We start from the raw sequence: 10,610 nt of genomic DNA on the forward strand, positions 1-10,610 counted from the left end.
GTGAGACACCTTTTAAAAAGCAACAGAGATCTTCCTTTCTCCGTTGCTTCCACACACAGCTCTGATGTACTGCGTAAGCATATGCATGCACAGTACATCAGAACTGCCACAGAATACCGGACAGCTGCGGAAGGGCAGCATGGAGGCATTATACAATGCCATTATTTAAGAAAAGTAAGTATTTTTTTCTTAAATAATGTCATTGTATAATAGCAGTAACCCACTTCTGGGTATGGGTAATGCTGGATTTACCCACGGTTGTCTTTGTTTGGCCACTTGGGATTCGCCCTCATGACCAAACCACACCAACCGTGGGTAAATCCAGCATTACACACACCCAGGCGTGAGTTATTGCTTAAATATTGTATACATACATATAAAGTCAGTAGTGGATAATTTGGGCATCAGCTCAGAGAGAATACATTTACTGGATGTAATACATAAATTTATCCTGCTTTGTCAAAGCAGTTACATTTGTCACATCTCTGAGGCATACCTCTCAACCTCAGAGCACAAAAACTCTGCACAAAGCCAGACAAAATGGGGGGAAAGGCCCAAAAATAACAACAGATTTTAAATATTCCTCCTGTAAACTTAGAAAGTTGATAGAATTACATGTTTTGCATCGTTATATATTTTCTGAATTATATGAAGTCTGCAACTCAAAATTGTCTGTCATTATTTTGTACTATTTAGCAATTTCAATCCTCAGATTTTCCAGAACCACAAATTTTTTGAGGAACAGAACAAAAATAAGACGCAAAAATCTGGACATTCTGCAAAAATATAGACAGCTGAGAGGTATGCTCTGAGGTACTTTACTGTAGTCTTTCTAGCCTCATCAGCTTCACTTTTCAGCTACTTGAAATATTGTTTGCATAAATCAGTGTTGCAGTAGTTCGTACTAAGTAAGGACAATTAGCTTTAGGCTGGAATGTGTGCAGATGTCATTTGTGTCTCTAACACGTGACTCTGACTTTTTTTTTTTTCTTTGAAGTGAATAGGGATCCAGTCCATGCTTTGTAATATGTTTAGATCTAGGTTCTTTGAAGTTTTTTCGTCTGAGATATTTTGCATGTGCAGTGCTTGTAAACTTTTACCATGTTATTTATTTAGCATTTGTTAACCGGGAAAGTCCGACTTGGAACCAAGCCAATTTTCATTGGAGGCCTGGGAAGAAATGCTCCAGATGCAGGTCTTTGTAACGTGAGAGGAAACTGGAGCACCCGGAGGAAACCCACATGAATGCAGGGAGGACATCCAGACTCCACACAGAAGGCACCCCAGCTGAGAATCGAACCGGAGAACCTCTTGCTGTGAGGCGACAACACTACCGCTGCACCACTGTGCCGACCATAGTTAGTAAATATGGTAGGTTGTAGGATCCTAACTGATGAGTTCAGGGTGTAGGTAAAATGTTGATGCTCTATTAGATAGGCACACTTTTTTTTGATGGTAAACCAAGAGGATGGATAAAAATGTTTGCACAGTGTTCCAAATCATTTTAGTGCATCCTTTATCTAGGGTCGTTTCCCTGCTTTGCAAGAAATTGTATTTGACTGCAGACCTCACATCTACCATTCACCTGTTTCTGCTGGCTTGCATACTTGTGCACTTCTAGCACATTGCTTCTGTTGCTGAGGTGGTGTTAGTAGGCCATTATACTAAAGAGTAAAAGATTAGTATAATTTTTAAGGGTTTCCACTCAGACTTCAGTCACTGCGAGAGAATACCTACGGGTTTTGGTTCTTATGTATGGCATCTGTAATTCACATGATACCCATGGCAAGACTCCACATAAGAAAGATACAATGGCATCTGAAATCTCTGGTCACAGTACCGGTATCCCTTGTCTCTTCAAATCCCAGTGCTGGGGTTTATTAGAAGTGAAATTATTTGGTGGGAGACAAAGTATCCTTAAATCCATGCCTCCCTTTTCCTTCCCTGTTCCAAAGCAGTCAGTCACCACAGACTCTTCAGATTTTGCTTGAAGAGCAGTTTCAGGAGGGATAAAAGTGCAGGGGGTAGGGGACACCAAGTACAGATGCAAGCACATAAATATAAAAAAGATGTTTGTCCTGAGCGAGGCACTCAACTCTCTCAATCAACTTTTTGTTTGTGGGATCAGTTCAAGTTATTACAGATGATACCGTAGTCATGTAGTAAATCAATAAGCAAGGGGGGAACAGACTTTACCCCCCATATGCAGACTAGCAGTGTTAGGGATGTAGCTTCACAGTATAAGCTCACTTTACAGGCATCCCACATTTCATCAGAGCAAAACTGTGTGGCAGACTAGCTGAGCAGGACAGGGGCAGACCCTCAGAAATGGAAACTAGATCAGGGGGTATTCTGAGATTTGATCCATCTGTGAGTAGTGCCTCAAGTAGACCTCTTTGCTTCCTTTCTGAATAATCAACTGGCAAGATTCTGCTCCAGGACTCCATGCATGAAGGCTTTAGAAGACATATTTATTTTCTTTTCAGTTAACAGGAATGTTCCTGTAATACTGTATCCTTTTCCATTCTTTCCACTGATATCCAGGGTACATCTGAAGTTTCAGAAGACATCCCCCAAGATCATTGTGGTGACTGTCTTCTGGCCCAGGCAGCAGTGGTTCATCCTTCTTTTGGAAGTGGTCAGGGGCAATTACCACATGCTTCCTCACAGACTGGATCGACTCACATAAGATCAGTGGTGTTTGAGTCATCCCAACCCTGATCAACTTAAGTTGACTGCTTGGATGATAGGGTCTTAATTCCCTTTAGGCACCTATTTACTGACAACTTGCAGCAAGTAGTAATGGAGGCTAGAAAGCCGCCTTCTAGAAAATCATAAGTTAGTAAATGGAAAAGGTTTTCTAGTTGGTGTCAACAACCTAACCAGAATCCATTCAGACTGGCTGTTCTCTGGTTTTACATTATTTGTGTGTTACTATCCTATGGGCTTTCTTATTCCTCTATCAAGGTTCATTTAATGGCCAAAAGGGTTTTGCATAAGATGCTTTCTATAAAACTAGTGACCCTTTTATGGGATTTGAATTGTGTATAAGAAAAGCTAACATGCACTATTTGAGTTGCATGCTGTTATGCTGAGTCAACCCTACCCCATTTTCTACAGGGACAAGATTTCTTTAAGAACTAATCCTTCTTTTATGCCTACCCAGGTTTATTTTAAGCAAACTATCCATCTCCCCATTGTCCTTCTTTAACCTAAAAATGAGGGTGAAAGGATACTCAGCACCTTGGATGTCTACAGACAACTCTGGTACTATCCTGGCAGAACTAAATATTTCAGATCTTTGGATCAGTTTTTCATTTCTTGTGAAGGTAAGGAGGGACAACCTGTGTTAAAACAGACTATTTCCAAATGACCAAGACAATAACCACAGCAAAACAATTCCAGGCAGGGTCATTGGCTTTATCTCTCGCTTTTTGGAAAGACTTGAATTTTAGAAGTATTCTAGAAGCAGCAATGTGGTCATCTCTGCACACGTTTACAAAGCACTATAAGCTTGATTCCTTCTCTAGGTCTAGATGGCTTTGCCTGGGGCTCCTGGATTCTTCTCCTGCCACCTGACTGACTCACAGTCAGAGTGTCAAACAGTCACAGCCCTTAAGGCCAAACACAATGCCAGACACACTAGTCATTGGTGACTCCATAATCAGACACACTGATGTCCCGCTCACCAGACTGTGTAAGGAGAGGGTTACAGTAAGCTGCCTGTCGGGCGCTAGAATCCGCCACATAACGCAAGCACTCAGGTCTCTCAACAGCAGGTACAAATACGACTCAGTCATTGTCCACGCTGGTGTAAACGACCTGAGACGTACCTCCTTGGACTACATGAAAAGAGACATTGAGGAGCTCTCTGATTATGTAGCCCAGGCAGGTATGACCCTGACCTTGAGCAGTATCCTGCCTTCACCAAGAATGATGCCACAATACAGAGATAAGATGATCAGCTTTAACAATTGGCTTAAACTCTGGTGTCATTCAAGTGGGATCCAGTGTCTGTCTGCCTGGGATGACATGCTGGACAAGCCACGCTGCTTCGCAAGGGATGGCTTGCACCTGTCACCCCTGGGATTCTGGATATTGGCAAAGGCTCTTGCCACCCCCGTAGTGCCTTTTTTAGGCAAGGCTCAAATTCTAAACCTACCACCCTAGAACACAAAAATGGAAAAAAACTAAGGGTAATGCTGCTCAATGCCAGAAGTCTCAATCTCAAAATGCATGCACTCGAGGCCCTTCTCAGTATGGAGAACATCGATGTCTGTGCTGTGACAGAAACCTGGTTCAAGGCTCCTGAGAGCACCCCAGCACTATCAGGTTTTACCTCATATCATGCATTCCGGCCCCAAAATCCGGACAATACCAAGAAAGGAGGGGGGGTATCCATATTCATCAAGGACACCCAGACCTCAAGATTGGTGGCAACGCACGATGCATCGGAGACCATCCAGGTGCAATTAACCATAGGCAAGACTGCTCTGCAAATTGTAGCATGTTACAGGCCACCCTCACAAACTCAGGAACCTCACATGGCTTTCCTGAAAACACTGGAGGGGATAAATGTATCTCCAAACACCATCATACTAGGTGACTTCAATTACCCTAATATAGACTGGGAACACTACTCAAGCCCAAACACCCTAGCCCAAAAGTTCCTGGAATTCATAAACTCAAATGCCATGGAACAACTAGTCACCATCCCACAAGAGGAGAAAACATACTTGATCTCATCATCACGAACATGGGAGCACAATGTTCAACACGAAGTATACCCCTCACTGGTGAGATCAGATCACAAACTAATCTCACTGGAGGTCCTCATCCCACCCCACCTGAAATAAAAAGACCACAGTAAAGAACTTCTGAAAGCCAACTTCACACTTCTAAAGACTAGTGTGGTCTCCTTTAAGGCCCCGAGCGTGGAAAACAGTACCCAAGCCGCTGAATCACTTACAAATGCTTTCTACCAGCACCTACAGGACTGCATGGATAAGGCAATCCCAAGCAAAACAAAGACTCTTTGTACCAAAGGCAAGCGTCCAGTCTGGTGGACCCCAGCCATAAACAAACTCTACAACAAAAGGAGGAAGCTACTACAAGATAGAGCAAAATCCTTAAAAGGTAAGACACCTTTGATCACTACAAGTAAAAAACTAAGAGCTCTCATAAAATCATCCAAAGCAAACTTTGAGAGAAAAATAGCTAAAGACTCAAAAGACAATCATAAGGCCTTCTTTAGCTATGTTAGAAATCTGGGAGGAAACTCTCAGATATGCTCAGAACTAGTTCAAAATGATGTGAAGATTACTGATCCTACAGACATTGCCAACATACTGGCTGACAGGTTCAGTGCAAACTCCCCCCCCCCCAAAAGGAGAGATATCTATACCAAACGATTGCAGCCCCCCAAACATCTCAAATGCCCAAGTGAGAACTGCTCTCTCCAAAGCAAAAAACACAGCATCCATGGGACCTGATGGTGTCCCCGGCTGTGTGCTCCACGAACTCAACGAGGAATTAAACCCACAGTTAGGACAGCTGTTTAATCATAGTCTCACCTCTGGATACGTACCCAGGGAGTGGCGCACTGCGACAGTAGTCCCACTTCATAAAGGCGGTGCCTCCACCGACCCTGGAAACTACCGGCCCATTAGCTTGACAAGCCTTATCTGCAAAGCCATGGAGAGGATCATAATGGATCTCATAAATAAAGACATAGGGAATTTGCAGACTTTGGATCCAACCCAGTTTGGCTTTGTCAAAGGCAGATCATGCCTTTTAAACTTGGTTGACTTTTTTGAAACAGTCACCAAAGCCATTGATGAGGGAAAGGCAGTCCATACAGCCTGCCTCGATCTGGTGAAAGCCTTCGATACAATACCCCACTCGGGTATCATTGAAAAACTCATCAGCTTAAATATTAACCCATACATCACAAGATGGGTTGCAAACTGGCTGAGTGACAGAACCCACAGGGTCAGAGTTGCTGGCACCATGTCAGACTCAAAGCCTGTCACAAGTGGTGTCCCACAGGGCTCAGTCCTGGGCCCACTCTTGTTTGGCATCTACTTTTCCGAAGTACAAGCAAACACAGGAGGGTTATGGCTGACAAAGTTTGCAGATGACTGCAAACTAGCCCGTGGGGCGCCGTAGTTGAAAACACATCTGACACAGATATCCTTCAGAAGGGTCTCACAGAAACGGATAACTGGTGCCAGAGTCATGGCCTAAAGTTAAATGCCAAAAAATGCATAGTCATACCCTTCGGGAAAAACAAGGTTACCCCTAGCTACCATATAGGTGGCAATCCACTGAGCACAGAAGACGTTATCAGGGACCTGGGGACCCAGGTTGACAGTAGCCTGTCATTCGACACCCATGTAGCTAAAGTAGTTAGGAAGACCTTCTACATTGCCCACCTTATCATGAAGGGATTCACATCTAGATCAAGGGAGGTCATAGTTTCCCTATACTCATCACTCATCAGACCAATGATTGAGTACAATGCCCCATTCGGAATGTATCTGACCCGACACTTGCAGCAGCTGGAGAGGCCACAAAGTTCCTCACCAAAAGGATAAAGGGTCTCAAAAATCTGTCCTATGCTGCCCGACTGAAAGAACTTCAGCTCTATTCAGTTGCTTACCGCTTGCTCAGAGGTGACCTGTGCCTGACATACAAGGCCATGTCAAACCCAGATTTGATGAATATGCTTCACCTCAAAATCTAGATCCGTCAGAGCCACAAGGCGGAGACTTAAACCTCGACACGGCTATTAATAGGGCGTGCTGGAGGGATAGATTCATCACCCAAAGACTCCTATGCTGTGGAACAAAATCCCGGTATATGTGAGGCAGAGCACCTCGCTGGCCTTGTTCAAGAGAAATCTTGACCAATGGATGGGAGATCGCAGATATACCCCAGGGATTACCTCAGTGTCACTGCTCGACAGAGGCACAGCAAAATAATGGGTATAGTTCCCCATACTAAAGGGGTGGCGTAAGCCACAAAACTATGGGCTAGGCTTGTAAATGCCCTCTGGCAGATAGCCTAGTATAAACCTATGAACCTTTGAACCTCCCCAAATTTGTAAGCTATGGAAAATTGCCCATATAGCTTGGGCTACTGAAGCAGTGATCGATATGAAAAACCTAGTATCACTGTACAAGTAAATTTGCCATAACGGTATATATTCAAATGATCAATGCTTCTGCAGCCACCCCCTCCTTTCTTTCCCCTTGTTTCTTGATGTGTTGATGTTCTTCATGTTTCACTGTTGCATTCATCACATTTGGGTTATTTACCTGCAGGTAGCCCTCAGCCAGCCTGAATACCAGAGTATTGGGATTTCTGCATTGGATGCTGTCGCTTCATCAGGGTATAAAAGCCGCACACCACACCATTGCACCACCAGTCTTTCTTGCTGTCTTTTGCTGAGAAGCAGAAGCAGTTCCGAGTAGGCCGGTTTGGTTGACTCTCCTCGTTTTTCAATTTTCAGATTTGAGTGTTCAAAAAGAAAAGTACCCCATTGGGGATCCTTTTTTTCTTGCTCTAACCGACGTGAGAAAAAAAATTAATAATTGTCTTGCCTGTGGAAAGCAAATACCTCATAGAGATTTTCATTCTTACTGCGTCACCTGTTTAAGCCCAGACCACGACGTCCCTCGCTATCAGCTTTGTGCCTTGTTTAATGCCCGAACTATCCATCATTGGGCAATTTTTGTAGCTAAATACTTTCACTCTCAGTCTCCGTACTCTAAAATGGTGTTGGTAAGCCATACGACTACCGATCTTCCGAAAAAACGTAAGGATAAAGACAGAGACAGACCACATAGGTCCAAAACTGCCGATGATGCCACTGTTAAGCTAGTCGTCAGTCTGCCGGTACTCAGTGAGGTGCTTTCGCAGCCCCTGATACCCACTTCTACAGATTCGCAGGCCTCTACTGAGACCCATTTGGAGTCCGGTATGCCGCGAGACGCTTCTTCAACTTTGGAACCTGCAGATGTCTCTACCTTGGGTGGGTCTGGAGCCGCTGTGCAGGCACTGGCTTCTGAGGGTGTATTCAGGCCTACCGATTTTCATATTAAACAGACGACTTTGTTTCAAGCCAAAAATACTGAATTTCTCAGGCCTAAAGTTCGCACTATGCCTAGGAAACCGACCAAAGTGCATTCTCAAGGCCCTCAGGGCCTCAAAAACAAATGATTAGAATGACTGAAGACCTTATTACCTTAATTAGGGGAAGCCAGCCTTTCCCCTCAAAGAGACCTAGAACTGAATTTCCTTCTGATTCTTCTGATCAGGAATCTGATATCTCTGTTCCTTCTGACTACAGGAGATACCCTTATGTACCTATGAGGATTCAGATGCAGAGGATTCCATTCCCTCTGCTTCCCCTCCAGAAGATTTTTCTTTTGGTGAAACCCTGCATACCCTTAGGGAGCATTTCCGCTGGGAAAGCCAGGACTACTCTCAGTCCAAAAAGAGACTCGGGGAATTTTTAAAACTGCCTCAGCACAGGCCTCTATCTATCCATCCCTCCTGTTCTGGAGATTGTAGATGATGTTTTCTTGGAATCCAGCCTTACCCCGGGTACTTTGCCTCCAGCTCCCAGGAAACCTGACAAGTTCTATAGAGTACCTGACTCTCTCAAATTCCTTTCCAAGAATCCTACTGTGGATCCAGAGGCCATTTCCCAAGGACCAAAAGACATTAAGGGTGCTATTGCCAGTAATCCTACCCCTTCTGACAGGGATTCTATGGCTTTAGATAAATGTGGTAAGAAGGTATACACCTGTGCTACTCTGGCTATTAGGGCCTTAAATTGTCAGTTTCATATGTTAAAGTATCAGCAGCATATTATGGGGCTAATTAAACAGAAAATGATGTTGATTCCTGACTGTGCTGAACACAAAGATTTGCAAGAGTTGATGCATTCTGCTGACTAAGTTGGTAAACATACTTTGCAGTGTGGTTTTGATGCTTTAGAAGCATCTTGTAGGGCTGCTGTCAATGAGTCTGTTCTTAGAAGGCATGTTTGGTTTAAGGAACAAAACTTGCCAGATCATGTCAAAGCAAAATTACTGGATGCACCCTTAAACCAAAAGTGCCTACTTGACAATAAAGCAGAAGCAGTTCTCAAAAGGATGGAGGAGAAAGCTAAATCTATGCAAACTGTTCAAGATTTCTTACAAATACAACCACCTAGATTCAGTAGGCATTGGCCTTCAAAGAACTGGTCCTTTCCAGGCCTTCTCAGTCCAAACCCAGGGGCAGCAGACCCCCAAGACTTCAGTCTCCAGTTATGCACAGATCTAAGCAGTGTGGTGCGCCCACATCCAAAACAGGGAGTAGTAAGCTAACCCCCTATGGTAAACTTGCACAATGACTTATCCTTAACTCCCCCAAGCCTTGCTCAAGTACTTGCACCTTTAGGAGGAAAACTCGCCCTGCATGCAAAAACTGGGAATACATAACCCAAGTCAAATGAGTTTTAAATATTGTTTCCCTAGGATACAGGTTCCACTTCCACTCACTCCCAACCCTAAGTAGAATGCCAGACCTCCCCCCAAACAAGTGGGCAGAGGCCCAAAAACAAGTACTTTCTTTCCTCAGCATCAAGGCTATTCAGCCTGTCCCAGCAGAATAAAGGGGGCAAGGATTTTATTCAAGACTGGTTCCCAGAAAAAACTTCTGGTGTCCTATCCTGGATTTATCTATTCTCTACACCTTTCTGGTGGTTCCAAAATTCAGAATGCTAACTCTCCAGCAGCTGCTTCCTATGCTAACCAAGGATGCCTGGCTGGTAACACTAGACTTAAAAGAAGCTTATCTGCACATCCCCATAAGGGAATCTTGCAGGAAATACCTTCGCTTCAGGGCAGGCTCTATGCACTATCAGTTCTCTGCACTTCCCTTTGGCTTATCTACTGCACCCAGGGTGTTCACAAAGTGCCCAACTCCAGCCATTGCTTTTTGCAGGCAGAGAGAAGTATTCAGATTTACCCATACTTGGACGATTGCCTGATTCAGGCGGAAAGTCAGGACTTGCTACTACAGCACCTGGCATTTGTAAAGGGACTTCTACTTTCACTGGGGTACACCATCAATGAAAAGAAATCATACCTAGTAACCTGCCAACAGATTGTATTCCTAGGAGCAAGCTTGAACACAACTTCCCAGATGGCATTCCTCACTCCAGAGAAACAAATTTGTTTGACAACTTACTTCAACCTACTTGCCACAAAAACCCAGCTATCTGCAAGGAAAATACTGCAAGCTCTGGGGTTCATGGCCTCTTGCATTCTGTTAATTCCATATGCAAGACTGCATATAAGAAAATTTCAATGGTGTCTAAAACGTCTATGGTGTCAACATTCTCAGGACCTGGAAACAATAATTCCTATCATTCCGTGTTTAAGGGCAGAGTTCCTTTGGTGGGAAGAGGCCTGCTACCACAACAAGGGACTCCCTTTCACTCTACCCCCTGCACCCAAACCCTAACAACAGATGCGTCAGACTATGCATGGGGGGCTCACATGGCAGGGCAGTGCATTCAGGGCAAATGGACCCCAAAGCAGATGCACCTGCAT

Source organism: Protopterus annectens, chromosome 2.part0 (genome assembly GCF_019279795.1).
Source record: "Protopterus annectens isolate FY-2018-M chromosome 2.part0, PAN1.0, whole genome shotgun sequence".
Classification (NCBI taxonomy): domain Eukaryota; kingdom Metazoa; phylum Chordata; order Ceratodontiformes; family Protopteridae; genus Protopterus; species Protopterus annectens.